At 41.2% G+C, this 15,740-nt stretch overlaps 1 pseudogene; it reads left to right on the top strand.

Annotated features, from left to right (window-relative positions):
* Nucleotides 1–15,740, top strand: part of LOC122126968 — a 156,089-nt pseudogene that overhangs the window by 120,056 nt on the left and 20,293 nt on the right.

Genomic DNA, 15,740 nt, shown 5'->3' with positions numbered 1-15,740 from the left:
GGCCAAGGAAGCTGAGCCCGATGGTACACACCTGTTGTCACAGATAGGAGGATGAGGCAGGAGGCATCAAATGTGTGTCCATAGCAGAAATTTTCCAAATGGTCCATAAGAACAACCCCTTCAAGGAAATGCTCAGATGGGTCTGAATTGCCAGCAAGTTGTCAGCAATGAGGTGAAGGACTTGTTTGTTTGCTTGCATGGGGCCTCCAGTTGTATTTTTTCACAGTCCATACTCTTAGATCAGAGCCACAGGTAAAATGTGTCTAAAATCGCAGTATGAAAGAACCAATCATTTATATTCATAGAGGGGCTTCTATCTTAGTCTCTAGGTGTCCATCTTTGGAGGGAGAGGATCAGACATCACCTGTGTATTGGCAGTGTCCACAGTTGTTAACTTGGCTCCCAATTAGTCACTTAGGAAAGTGACTGTCAGCCCTCCACTCGGTTTAGTTACATGTGTTACAGGAGAAAACCTGAAGTGGAGCTGGTACTATGCTAACTGCTATGACTGTCAGAGCACAATCATACTAATCATAATTAAAATACCAATTTTCTTAGATTTACAAGAATCACAGCACAGACAGACAGACATGGTAACAGTACAGGTGTGATAGTGTCTGCCATCTGTGAGCCTCCTTGGACTCCCCATGTTTTATTTCCCATTTTCCTCTATCATGTAGGAGATGGGGCATGGAATTATCTTTCAGTGAGTTCCAAGAGCAGTGCTTACAGGCTCAATCTTAAGTTGGTAGCCATGAAACTGGGATTGGGTGCCCGCCCTGGCTGAGACTGAGGCTGGAAGACACTGAGGTTGCTGGGCCATCCTGTTCATCCAGTTCACCTCTGTACACCTTAGACTATGTGTTTAATTCTGGTGAAACTTCATGTTTTCTTCTTTTCCTTTCAAGCTGGAAACTGTATAAGAGAATCCTAATGGCCCAAAATGCCTCTTTCTCTGTGGGTCTCTCCTGACCAGGCCCTGTAGTCCATTTGTTCCCCTGTGGTTCCATTTGGTCTCTCTTTCTGCCTTCCCAATATATGTGGTTGTACTCAGGGAAGCCTGAGTTAACCATATTGCTTACACTTGCATGCCAGTTGTTTCAGACTGACTCAACCTAACTTGAAAGGTTACTATGTCTGGCAAAAAAAGGAAGGAAGGAAGGAAGGAAGGAAGGAAGGAAGGAAGGAAGGAAGGAAGGAAGGAAGGAAGGAAGGAAGGAAGGAAGGAAGGAAGGAAGGAAGGAAAAAGAAAAATATATGTTAAAATTGAGAGAGCCCACGAGGGTATTTTTTTTTCTGGATAATCACTACTTTACCTCACCATTTCCAAAAGAATGAAGCAAGAAATAACCTTGGACCTTATGTTAAAATAATGACAGCACAATTAAAAATGAAGAAAATCCAGCCGGGTTCCAGTGGCTCATACCTGTAATTCTAGCTACTCAGGAGTCTGAGATTTGAGAATCATGATTTAAAGCCAGCCTGGGCAGAAAAGTCTGTGGAACTCATATCTCCAATTAACCAGCAAAAAGCCAAAAATGGAGATGCAGGTCAAGTAGTGCAGAACCAGCCCTGAACAACAACAACAAACAAAAAACCCCAAATAACTAAGGGACAGGACCCAGGTCCTGAGTCCAAGTCCCGAGTCCAAGTCCCAGTACTAGCACAAAAGAAAGAACAAAATATTTGGGAAGCCCTCTGACAGCTCATTCCAGGTGACTTAAGATAGTAAATTACCTTAACTGCCTGCTAAAGTTCTTTATTTCTAAATTAACTATGCTTGATACAATTTTTTTTAAGTGACAAAATACAGAAACTAAGCTATTTGCTTCTAGGTGCATAATTTTTTCCTTAAATCTTCTCTCAGTAGAAAATTTGTGTCTGATTGGTGCTGTGAACCTTCATTCATCCTTGTGGTTCTTCTTTGAAGAAGAATCTTGGGCTTTTACCTGGAGTCCTGGGGCTGGAGTGATTTTTTTAGTAAGCATAGCAGGAAAGGGAAAGAGAAAGAGAGGCAGGGAGAGAGAAAGAGAGGGAGAGGAGGAGAGAGGTAGTAGAGAGAGAGTCCTCTCCTCACTTGGGTTTGTATAATCTTCAGTCTCTATTGGCTATAACTTGCCCCTTCAAACAGCCCCAATGTCAGTTGATTTCCCACAGAATTTATCAGATCATGGGTGTAGTGGTTCATAGCTTTTGTTATGGCTAAAAGGGGATTCTAGAGGGTGTTACTTGGTTTAATTTATTGTGGCATGGGCAGGATGTGACCTCTCTGTGCCTCATGGTTCAAGTTGGTAATTACAATACAAACGATGAGATGGAAGCCCCTGATTGGTGTGGGCTGCTCTCCTAGGGCATCCTGGGTCTGGAGTGCTAGAAAGCCAAAGAGCCTGTAATAAGCCTGTGACCTAGCTTAGTGATTACACGGGTAACCTGAAGGACTTGTTTCCTAATTGCATCAACTGATTCATTTATCGCAACACAGTATCTCGGTGCAGTGACAGGACTATGCACAAGTATCAGATCTGTATGACCCAGCACAAGACTGCTGCACTTTGCTCCAAAGGAAACCTGATGCCTATTACATTAGAGCTGGATTCTGAGAGTAATTAAAGTGTGATGGTCTACGTAACTTGTGTTTTATATGGAACACTGTTAATTATATTTCCATCTCTTGGGACTATTCAGAATGAGTCCTGGAAATTCTGTACTTACCATATATGCATACATACATATGAAATATAAATTCATAAAGCTGTATATATATATATATATATATATATGTTTGACTTTAAAATCAAAGTATGTTTTCAAACCTGTTTAGTTTTAAGGTTCACCTTCTGGCAGCCGTTGGTACATGGTTGTCTGCCAGAGTTGGTGGCCCCCAAATAAATCGAGGTAGTTGCCCCAGTCTGTCACTTACTGTGCAGACTGAAACTTTCAAAAGCAGATGGTCTTGTGTTTTCCTTGACAGGACAGACACCGGGAGACCTTAATCCGTAGCCTCAGAGCTGACCTTAGAAGCTGATGTCACAAAAAACAGTGAAAGCCATTTGTTAATTATGCAGCTTTCTTGGCACTGTTTCGTTTCCCAAGGCTGGCCCTGAATCAAGGATGTTATGTTTTCCCGTTACAGTTCTGTTTATGGAGTCCAAAAAGCTATTGTTTGGAATCCACATTTGAATGAGAAGGCTAGCTGGGTGGCAGGATGGCCCTGTGCTTGGCTGCTGAGCTGTGCTGCATGCCAGGGCCTGGGGCAACTTGGTTCCCATGCCCTTGGTGCACTTGTTCATGTCTCATGCGCCTGCTGCAGCCACCCCAGTGGATCTAGGGGATCTGCTCGCCCCTCTCTCTCCCATAGATCCACCCCAAGGAGGAGCAGTGCCAAACTGGTACAGGGCCAGGAGGCAGAGTGAGTTTTGTTTTTTATTTAGATCTTAAATCAGAGAAAATTCCTAATTAGCTCTTCTTCCTAGAAGTCTTCATGACTTGAAAAATAGTATTTCTGTGTCTAGTAAGGACTTAAGAATAAAAAGTCCCCAGACCCTTCGGTGTCCTCTATAGGAACAGGATTGCTTTTTCTTTATTTTCCACATAGCAGTCACACCCTTGTCAAAGGAAAAACGAACTTTTCTTCCAAAAAGTTCAAATGCACATTTGCTTGTTAGTCAAATATTGCATCAAAGAATTAGCTGCTCGTCCTGAATGAAGCTCTCATTTTTCTGAACATGAAGCTTTCACTAGTGTGTCAGGGCTTCCTTTTTCTGTATTTTCATTAGAAGACTTTTAAGCATTTCCTTTAGCTCTTTAGTGAGAAGCTTGCAATTTAACAGTAGTTGAAGTGCATGATTTAACAGTGCAAAAGTACAGAGTGGCTTCTGTCTGCAGTCAGTGGAAGCTGAGAACCTGCCCCGGTCAGCAGCCGCACTTTCTATTGTCAGCCTCAAGGGGGCACCAGGTGCCCCAGCATTGTCTAAAGAAAGCCCAAATAGCAAGACTCATTTGCACTTTGAGGGATGCAGGACTTTGAAACCAGCCAGAGATGAAGAGAGAAAGGGAAAAAACAAAAGGAGTGAATAGAACAGGAGTGGAGCCGGAGGCCCCTGCCACACAGAGACTGCGCAGCAGCAGTGGGAGCTGAGGAATTTCCTCCCCACTCAGGTTCCACAATACACTGGATGAGGACAGGGACCAGAATTGGAGGAGTTTTGTGCAGTGCCAGAGCTGGAATCCCCTTTGGGTACCTCCCACTTCTGTGTCCCCTCCACTAAGAGAGCACGTGTAAATTTAAACTATTAAAGTACATTTGGTACATGTTAAGTTTTTAAGTACAGGAATGGCAGATTTATCACTAATTAAACAATAATTGCATTATAGAGTACTGAAAAAATTGCTTATAATATAAACAACATCTGGTAAAGATTAAAGAGAAAAGAGTATTTCTTCCATGCTCAGATTTGTTGCAAGAGACTTGAATGTTGAGAACAAAATAGAAGCTAAAATGTAAACGAGATCCTTAGTTTTATGTTTACCATTTTGAAAATAGAAAAGAATAAAATGGAATAAAGGAAAACACATATTTCTAAAGGTGCCTTGTTTGTTTTTCGAAGGGGCTTGGAAGGTGGCTCAGTGGTAGAATGCTTGCCCTAGCAGACATGAAGCCCTGGGTTCCCTTTCTCAGTACCACATACACAGAAAAAGCTGGAAATGGTGCTGTGGCTCAAGTGGTAGAGTGCTAGCCTTGAGCAAAGGAAGCTCAGGGACAGTGCCCAGGCCCTAGGCTCAGCCCCAGGACTGGCAAAACACCAAACAAACCAAAAGCCAGTGAAGGTTCTTACATAGATTCTTTTTTTTTTTTTTTGGTCGGTCATGGGGCTTGAACTCTGGGCTTGAGTGCTGTCCCTGTGCTCTTCAGCTCAAGACAAGCCCTCTACTGCTTGAGCCACAGCGCCACTTCCGGTTTTCTAGTGGTTTATTGGAGATAACAGTCTCACGGACTTTCCTGCCCAGGCTAGCTTTGAACTGCGATCCTCAGATCTCAGCCTCCTGAGTAGCTAGGATTACAGGCGTGAGCCACCGGCTCCTGGCCTTACATAGATTCTTTTTTTTGCCTCAGAGACATTTTGCCGTTGAATGCTAATAACATAAATATATATTGTATTATAAAACAATACATATAATGACTTACCTGAGTAAAACATTAAAGTATGTTAAAATAGGCCATGGAAAGAGAATTTATTCTAAGCTTACCGAACTTCAGCTTCTCTCTTCTGCAGCTATCTTCTTGATTCTAAAGGGGGAATATATATATACACACACACACATATATTAATGAAAGGTTACAATGGAAAGGGACTTGAGAGATTTTTTTCTGTTCCTTCAATATCTTTTTTGTAAGAGGCATTCACTTTCATCTGTGAATAACCTCAAATAATAGTATGATTTGCCTTTCTCCTGTCTCTGTCTCTCTGTCTTGTCTATCTGCCTGCCTCTCTTCCCCTCCCCCCCATGTCCTCACCTCTTTCAAATGGCAAGTATTTCGTAGTCATTGATGAGCAGCTAAAAATAGCAGATTAAATAAACATTAAGCAGCACTAAAGAATCCATGCTACTTGTGTAGTTTATGGTACAGAGTGACAGGCTGCCTCTCCCTCAGCTCACCTTCCTTTGTTACCAGATGCCTACATCCTAGCTTCCTTGAGAGATGGGAATGAGCTGCCCTAGGCTGGGCAGATATAAACAGTACAGGTATGGGTAGCTGTGGAAGACAGTCCAGGGCTAATGGATAAATTAAAGGGAAAATTATTTGTAGAGGAAGCATACTTAATAGAGCAGTCTGGTCCATAGGAAAGGAAGGCAAAGGAGAAGTAGGTCTCCATTATTATCATCTGTTCCTCCAATATTTAGCAAAGGATTGAGGGAGGAAAGAAGGATAGAAGGAAAGTTATTGACGGCCCCCTGGTGACATGGTTTATCCAGAGCTGATAATATCTAAGGGAAAATCATTAGGCCAGATGGAGAAGAGAGTTTAAGAAACAGCACAGTGAGATGGAGAAAAACGGATGAGCAGATGGAATCCAAGAAAGCATTTCTTTTTCTCTCCTTAGGTTTGTAGAAAAGATAATCACACAGATCCTGGGTTTTCAGAGCTGGCTCTAGAGTCCTGAGATGCAGAGTGGCCAGGAGTGCTGTAATGCCCCCCCTTGACAAGAAAAAACAGATACCGAAGGGCTAAATAACTTGTCTTGCCATTTACAGGATACTGTAAAGAGGTAGCAGGAAATGTAGCTTCCAAAAAATCATTTTCTTAAGACCTTAAGGTTCTATTTAGAAGATTCTCTTGGTAAGAGCAGCTTAAGTACGCTTTTGTAATCTGATGTCCCAGGGACATATGTCTGACTTGGGAGCATTTTGGTCCTTATGAGGAGACTCGCTGACCCTGAAATTATGTGGTCGGGAAGTATAAAAGTTCTCATTTATAAAACAGCCAGTAAAGAGAGAGCACAGAAAGTCTCCCGCCATGGCCGTTTCGTCAGGATTCGTTTGCATAGTGGCCTCCTACCTCTTCAAAATCTAAACCAGATTATGGACTCAGACTGGGAGTAACCAAGACTCTAAAGTATTGGGAGAGGGGAGTGGAAATATCTGTAGTGAGTCCATCTATTTACATAGGAGAGAACAGGCAGATTCCACACAGCCTGAAACATTTGATTGAGCTGTTTTGCCATAATACACTACATCAAAGATAAGTCTAAGTTCTTCTCTTTTTTGTATTTGTTAATTGTTATTATAAATGTTATGTACAGAGTGGTTAGAATTACATAAGTCAGGTAATGAGTACATTTCTTTCTAGACAATGTGACTCTTTCCCTCCCTGTCTCCGAGTTTTTCCCTGCCATCCCCACCCACAAGTTGTATGGTTCATTTTCCACAGAGTGTCTAGTAAGTACCACTGTTCACTCTTTGTCCATTTCTGTGCTCCCTCTTTCCCTCGCAACTTGTTCTGTTTTGACAAGTTTTGTTAGAGCATTCTTACTTGCTTCTCACTGTGTCTATATCCTTTTGAGCATATGCCTTTGGCATTCAGAAATACAAATAATCAGAATTGAAGGAGCCTTAACCTTATATCTGATCTGCAATGGCTCTGGGGATAAACAATTTAGAACAAGAGGAAATTATTTTGCTTTATTACTTTTAATTCTGGTCTTATTTTTTATTAGTTCATTTTCAGACTCTGTGTGTCTTATTTGCATATAGGCACACAGCAGTGCTGTAGGATCTTAATACAGTACTTTAGTGTCTTAAAACACTTCTCTTGAGGCAGGTTATCTAGGTGTACAACTCCAAAAAAAGGTTCTGGCAAACTTAGCCGAATCACATACTTACAAGTAATTTAGTTTACTTTTATTTATTTGATTTTTTTTTCATTTTGAATGCATAGAAACTTATAAATACTTTTGGGGTATGTATCCACTCACCTGATAATAACTTATTATTTACAGTGAGCAGCACACAGACTTGCTAAGACTTGCTAAGTTCAAATCCAAGAAGTAACCTATCAGCCTTTCTTTGTTATATTGAGTTACTTTTGTAAGTAATGAATTGATCTATGAGAATTTCAGTTTGGCTTCTTTCAAATAAAAATATATATCAATGAAGTATGTGATATCGTGGGATATTCAAAGGGTAATAGGGAAGTTAAACTTACAAATCACAGTAATTAATAATTAGAAGATCATCCCATCACTTGAAGAAGTGGCAATCAATAAAACACCTTGCCGGAGCCTTCAGCACCAGCCTGTAGTGATGGTGTGTGACCACTAGATGGGAGACGCTCAATGTTACAAGTTACCATACCATAGAACAGAGAAATTACTAGAAGCCTGTGAAGATGGGTACCATGCTTTCTTCAGGATAGCCCAGAAAATTGCTGAAGTGGAGAACATTTTTTCCCTTGTTCGTTGGAGGTGAGGGGGCTGAAAATTTTTTTTCCAAGGGTAGTTTTCAAGTGCAATATGACTCAAAGAAATTTCCTTTTGAACCTCACATTTGGATGCCACTATTAAAATACGGGGTTTATCGAACAAGATGGATATTGTTCTTTGTCATTAAATCATGCTTTACATTGTAGTCAAAAAGAAGGTGACACCTGGGCCAGGTCAACCGAAGCCCTAATCCAGGCTGCAGGAGGCTAGGCTAGCTTCTGCAGACTTAGATTATTGAAACCTGTTTCCAAACATTCTGGGAATGGACTATATATATCTTTCATCATTTAGGATAGTAATACTTTTTTTTTTCTTCTTCATTAATCACCTCTTTTTTTTATCTTGAATTAATGCTGCTAATTTATACTGTACAAAACGCAAAGTTGTTTTAATTCACTAGGGTAATCATTGGTTTCCTAAATAATAGCCCTAAATTATGTATGTACTTTTTACCATAGATGCAAGAAAAAAAGATGGCTGCTAGAGACCTAACCTTAACCTTGAGGCACTTCTAGACCAAGCAAGGAGATCAGACAAGAGGCACATTTAAGTAAAACAGGCAACACATACTGAGTTTCTGTGATGGCATGCTGGTAGAAAGCATTTTTTTAAATTATCAGTAAAATCTGTTATTTTGAGCTGGGAATGTGGCTTAGTGGTAGAGTGCTTGCCTAGCATGCCTGAAGCCCTGGGTTTGATTCCTTAGTACCACATACACAGAAAAATCTGGAAGTGGCGCTGTGGCTCAAGTAGTAGAGAACTAGCCTTGAGCAAAAAGCTCAGGAACAGTGCTCAGGCCCTGAATTCAAGTCCTAGGAGTGGCAAAAAACAACAACAATGACAAAAAACTCTTTTTCCATCCCCCTCCCCCGTATCATACAGGCTTTTTAGAGAAAGTGAGGTAAGTAGGAATAAAAAGAGAAAATAAAACTTGCCTACCATCCCTTGGTTAAAGAGAAGTAGTGCTTGCATTTGTACTTGTTTGTTTGTTTTCCTGTACGCTTTTTATTTTTCTAGTCCAGTAGAATTGGCCTATTTTCTGGTCACCAGCAGCCTTGGACGGTTCATTTGCCTGCTAAGCAAGTTGTTATTGATGAAATGCCTGTGGTATTTTACCTTCTCATGGTCTTTTCCTTTTGTAGCCTCAAGCAGCCTGTAACCCTGCTATATTCAGAATTGTTGATGAAATGTTCAGGTAAATATTATGCTGTCCCTACTAGCATTTGATCTATAAACACTTAGCTTTCAAACATAAACATGAAGTCCTGCAGTAGTCTCTGTCTATACCATGGGGAAATGAAGAGTTTCTGACTCCTCCTTAGCCCTCTGAGCTTTGTGGTAGAGGTGAAAACTCCAAGAGTCAGTGTGGATTTAATAACTATGCCTAAGAATTCAGACAACTTTCCTTGAGCCTTTTTATATCTGACTAATAATGACAGAAAAGCAGAACTGTATTAGGTATTAGGATCATGAAATATTGATGTAGGATTCATCCCAGCTCAGCATAAAACAGCAGTATACTCCCTCACCACATGAGGGCTGACTGATCTTTGTAAAAGACTTGAAAGCCAAGCAAAATAAATAAATAAAGCCATTCTTAACAGAGCTCTTCAGAAAGGCAGAATAAACTCAGTGTTGTTTCTTGCAACATTGATTTTTATTTATTCTGAAAATGTGAGCTGTCCTGGAGCGTGCGCTAGCTTTCTAGAGGAGGAGAGGTGCGGAGCTCGCTGCATTGTAGGTTGGGGCTGCTCCAGCGTGCTGAGGGGGTTCCAGCCATGGAGCTCTCAAACTAGGTCTCTTTGGGAGAGCTTGTCACCCCTGAGTTTCCAGCCTACATGGATGTAGGCTATCAGGGTCTGGACCTGCCCTCCACCTCCCACCCTAACTTTGAGCTGCTTACTCTTTGGGCAGCTCTGTCGCTACTTGTGAAAGCAGAATGTCAGTGGCTACCTGCAGGTCTACTGTACACATGTGCTTGCAAAGAGCAGTGGGCACTTTAAAAAACAAGAAAGAGCTCTGCATCTTGTAGTTTAAAGAAAGTGCTTAGAAAAGGGTGTGATTGGTTTCTCCTGCCCTCACACTGGGATTGAAAGTGGATGAATTGCCACACTTCTGTTGCTTATGGTACAAAAGGAATGTTTCCACCCCCTTCACAGGTTTGCCATATGAAGCATTCGGTGTGTCATGATCTGACCTTGCCTTGTCTAGGTTCGCACTCCTGGAAACAGATGGAGCCCCAGAACTAGTAACCTCTCTGCAAGTGTTCACAAGATGCTTTGCAGAAGCTCTGGAGAAAGAAAACAGAGAGGTTTGTTATATTATCTGTATTACTCATTAAAGAGGTATGTTCTCTTGCATATGTTACTCATTCACCACAGAGAAAAAAGGCTGCTAATCACCTAATAGGGATACTTTCTTAGAAACTTGGTTTTGTGGTAGCACATTGTAGGCACATGCACTCCCACAAAGCCGTACTGTACCCCCCCCCAGTCCTATTTTCAGAAAACTTAACAGGCTGCTTTACTCCTGAAGAAGGCTTCCAACCAGTTGTCATCACAAAGGCAAGACCATCAAAAAGTCAAAATACAGTCTACCTGCCTATGCCTTGGTGCTCAGGTGCTTTGTTCCATTGCCATGTTTAAGATTATTGTCATGCTGGCACACGTTGTCCTGAGGGGGATTCTCCCCGGCTTTGTGTGCTTGCTCTGCCCCTTGGGTTGCATCTGATCTTCTGGCCAGCAGAAAGCCTTCCTGGCATATGTGAGTAGGAGATATCACTGATTACAGAGCACAGTGGACATTCTTGGTGATTGGTGTCTTTATTTCCTTTTGTGTGTGTGTGTGTGTGTATGTATGATGGTCCTGGGGCTTGAACTCAGGGGCTGGGCACTGTCCCTAAGCTTTTGTACTCAAGCTTAGCATTCTACCATGTGAGCTACAGCTCCACTTCTAGCTTTTTTGGTAGTTAATTAGAGATAAGTCTTATATACTTTCCTACCCAGACTGGCTTCAAACCACAATCCTCAGATCTCAGCCTTCTGAGTAGCTAAGATTGTAGACCTGAGCCATTGGTGCCTGGAAAGATGTCTTTATTTCTAAGAGAAACCAAAAAGTGAGTGGATTCCAGTAGAGAAACGAAATGGTGAAAAGGTCTGAAAATGATTTGAGTCACTATAAAGGAGGAACCAAGAATGGCAGTGCCCAGGAAGTATGTAAGATGCTGTTGGGGAGCTGAAGACACCAGGGTCCCCTCAACAGAGGCTGGACGCCGGCTGTAAGAGTCAATGACTAATTAGAAAGACTGTGTGAAACAGGAGCTTTTGCTTTTGTTTTAAGCCAGAGAATTTTCACCTTTGGCCATTATAACAAGCCTTTACATCTCATGCCACAGACTTAGAATTTATGTGGTGTTTTTGCTGTTCAGCATAGTACTAGTTCACTACATCTTTCCACTGGAGGAGAGCAGAGCCCCTGTGATACTCTGCAATTTGATTTGGGAGGGCAGAGCTAGGGTATTCAGCCCTTCCTAAAACTCCACACAGCTGAGCTAGGGTGTTCAGCTCAGCCCTTTCTAAAACTCCACATAGCACTAGATTGAAGAAACCTCTCTGGTTTTACCAGATGGTTCTGCTTTTGAGGTAATAAAAAATACTTATGATTTATTTTTTCCTATCATCTTCTTCCCTAGGGAAGTTAGCTGGATGCTAGCAATGTTATCAGTGGTGCCCATGCCTGGAATTTGGGAGAAGAGCTCAGCTGAAAAGCACCGTCTGGTCCTCACAATTATCTTTAGGCATAAATATAAATATGTTATCCTCCCTGTACATTCTTATATTCTCAGTTAGAAACTGACCTGTAGCAAACTTCACCCTTGGAGTTCTGGGACAATTCCAGCTTGGGACAGAGAATGTAGCCTGGCTTGAGTGTCTTCATTTTGGTTTTATTCCGAATCTCTATTGGCCTTAGACACCAGATTTGGTCTAGAGGTGTTATTTTAATTTAGAACAATACCCTGACCAGGTTATGTCTGTCTGGGAAATTGGAATCGCCAACTGAGCCCAGATGTGAGATAGGACAGAAATGAACCCTTCCTCCCCACCACCATACCCTCCTCCCCCAAAAAAACTAGCAAAAAACAGAACGCATTTGCCACCTATCTTTGACTCAAAATAGGAAAGCAATAACCTTATAGGTTTACAAACTGCTTTCATATCTACCTATTATTTCATTTCCTTCTGGTACTATCCCCAACTACCTCCTTTTTCCCTGATGGATGGTTTCAGTCACTGACCCCTGACTTCATCTATAGACTTACCATGGTCCGTGATGCCTAAATGTCCTGTCAAGCTTGATCTATGCATGGCTTCAATTCTGTGCCTTATTCATTCACTTTTTCATTCCCAGCAAAAGGAATATCAGTGAAACCTATCTCTAAACTAGTGGAAATGATTTCTTTTTGTCTGTACTCCCCTCTGCCTTATCTATGCTTCTTCTGTACTTCTCAACTCAGATAAACACTGTTTATATTATAAACATAATATTTATAATTCCTCTGCTTTTTTTCTGGAAATAGTTTGATTACCTATATACGTCTAAACCATGTTTTTAATTTGGGTTAACTTCATACTTTTTAGGCAAAGAAAAAAAGAGTACCATACTGTATGCAATCTTTGAGATTTTTCCACTTGGCTTGTTATAAAGATTGTTTATAGGTGCCTGTTGTAAATGTTGTTATGTAGGAGTCCATTGTGCAAATGTTCCACAATGTATCTACATTTCATTTGGTAGGCATTTGGGTTGTTTCCAGATTTTGTTTCTTTTATAAACAGCATTGCTCTAGCTGTTCTGCATGATAATTAGAAGTGCTTAGCTACTAGGAATGCAGATGTTCAACTGCTCAGTTGGTGGCATTTACACTATTAATTCACATTCTTTTCCACTATCAGAAGTGCTTAGTTCCAACTGGGTGCCACACTTACTGGGGAGGCTAAGATCCAGAAAACTGAAGTGTGAAGCTAGCCCTGGCAGAAAAGTTTGGGATTCTGTCTCCAGAGTAACTAGTAAAAAGCTGGTCTAGAGGCATTGGCCAAGTGGTAGAGTACGACCTGAGCGCATACAGGGCCCTGAGTTCATACTCTGGTCCAGCCATCCCCCAAAAAGGAGTAGCTTAACTTCATTTCTTCTTATTCCCATTCTACTCTTTCCTCTCATTCCTGTAGCTGGTATGTGGGCAGCATGATTTAGTTCCACCTATGAACAGTAGGCAAAAACTTCATGTAGACAGAGTAGGACACTTTTTTTTGCACAATGACTGGCTCAGTACAAGCAGCCAGTCGGGTCAGGGTCAGGTTACAGCAGATCAGCAGTCTGATAATGTACAAAACTCTTAAGTATCCTACAGATAAACATTATAAATTTAGGGCAAGTTATTGTTAAAAATCAATTGGAAGGCAGGAAGGGAGTGCATCTGGAAAAATGGACAAAATAACAGAGACTTTGGACCCTGAAGGGGAAACAGAAGTGAGCAAATTCCAGCTTCTCCCCAGGGCTTTCCTGGGAAGAGCCTAGGTTCCCAGGTGCATTGACTACAGGTGGGAAATATCAGAGCTGTAGGCTTTCAGAGGGTGTGGGGTGGGGGTGGGGCAGGAAGCAAAAAGGAACCACATTAAAAGATAGACCTTGCTGGGTACAGAGCTTGACAGCTGCTTGAGAGGTAGATATAGGAAAATAGCATTTCAAGATCTTCCCTGGAAAAAGTTATCAAGACTTTATCTCAAAAACAATCCAGGAGCCAAGTATGGTGGTACATATCTGCAATTCCAGCCACTTGAGAGGGAGAGGTAGGATGATAGAAGTCCTGATAGGAAGATAGAAAGCTGCCCTGGGCAAAAGCATGAAACCTTATCTAAAAAAAATAAATAAATAAAAGCACAAAGATTGGTTGTGTGGTTCAAGTGACAGAGTGCTTTAAGTGCTGCCCTGAGATTAGTCCCCATTACTACCAAAAGGGAAAAAAATAAATCTTAACCAAACAGAGAAAGAACAAAAATTATTCGCCAAAATTAAATGAAAAATATTGTAGTAAAAAGACAGAGATGTATACCACATTTTCTTGATCCATTCATCTACTGAGGGGCATCTGGGTTGGTTCCATATCTTTGCTCTGGTAAATAATGCTGCAATAAACATAGTTGTGCTGGTAGCTTTAGTGTGGTATTGTTTGTAAACATTTGGGTAAATGCCCAAAAGTGGGATTGCTGGGTCATAGGGGAGTTCTATGTGAAGTCTTTTGAGGAACCTCCAAACTGCTTTCCAAAGTGGTTGAACAAGTTTACATTCCCACCAACAATGAAGTAAGGTTCCTTTCTGTCCACATCCCCTCCAGCATCTGTTGTTGTTAGAGTTCTTGATTTTTGCCGTTCTAACTGGAGTGAGGTGATATCTCAATGTTGTTTTGATTTGCATTTCTTTTATGGCTAGGGATGTTGAACATTTCTTCATGTGTCTATTGGCCATCCTTTCTTCTTCTATGCCTCCATCAGAAAGAATGACATTGCCCCATTTGTTAGGAAATGGAAAAACTTGGAAAAAATTATATTAAGTGAAGTAAGCCAGGCCCAAAGAAACATAGGCCCCATGGTTTCCCTTATTTGCAATATCTAGTATATGTATGAGTCAAGCGGAAAAGGTCAGATGTAATGTCAGGAAAACGAACCCTTAGATATGTGTTTTAATGTTTTTTTCTTTCATGCATGTTTTTCTAACGCATTTATAAGATTATCTCTTTGTTGCTTTGTATGTCCCTCCCCCACAGTATAACCCCTGCTTTCTCTATATATTTGATGTCAGTATAACTTGTGGAGGAGATGGGGGAAAACCAGTTGTTTAAGGATACAGGTGGACCTGTTGCAACAATGAGAAGTACAAGTTGTCATGTCCAAAATGAGCTTTACAAAGTCGGTGTGGGGGAGGGGAAGGGGGAGAAGGAGAAGGATTGGGATTGGGGGGAGGGGGGAGGCTGGGAAGGGATGTGAATGGTAAACAAAGGAGGAGGCTGCAATGCTTGGTAAGAAATGTACGCATTATCCTGCCCATGTAATTGTAACCCCTCTGTACAGTATGTTCACAAATAAAATAAAATTAAAAAAAAAGAAACAAAGAAAAAAATCACATAGTCCATTAAAAACAACAACAAAGAAAAAAAAAGACAGATATCAGATGGGATTCAAAACAAAACAAGATCAATAAGAATAAAAAGACCCACCTATATACTGTTTCCAGAATCTATCCTAATGATTGACAGATGGAAAGTGAAAAGAGGAAAGGATGTTATGTTATGCAAACTGTAAACACAGGAAAGCCGAGGTGCTTGTTAATAGCAGGTGAAGCTGACTCCCAAGATAAATCACTTGCTGGAGAGAAAGTGCAACATTTATAATGACAGTTCATTGAGAGAAATACCAAATTTAAATAGGTATGGGCCTAGTAGAGTCTCAAAATTAATTAAGTGAAACAAAAGGAAGAAATAGACAAATTTGTGGAAGTACTCGAACTGCAAACTGCAAAGCATTTCTGAGAGCAACTAAAGCAGACTTGAATGTAAGGAGAGAAAAACCACATTCATGAACTTCTCCAGGTCCAGCTGCTGCCTATTTCCATTCCTGGTGATCTCAGTAGCCCCTCACCTTCTCTCCCCCCGCCCCCGCAAGGTGCATGGTACTTGGGCTCAAACCAGGGTTTTGTGCAGGCAAGGTA

The sequence above is a fragment of the Dipodomys spectabilis genome, unplaced genomic scaffold (genome assembly GCF_019054845.1).
Source record: "Dipodomys spectabilis isolate Male_0828 unplaced genomic scaffold, ASM1905484v1 ptg000295l, whole genome shotgun sequence".
NCBI classification, from domain to species: Eukaryota; Metazoa; Chordata; class Mammalia; order Rodentia; family Heteromyidae; genus Dipodomys; species Dipodomys spectabilis.
This window is presented reverse-complemented; position numbering and strand designations above follow the sequence as displayed.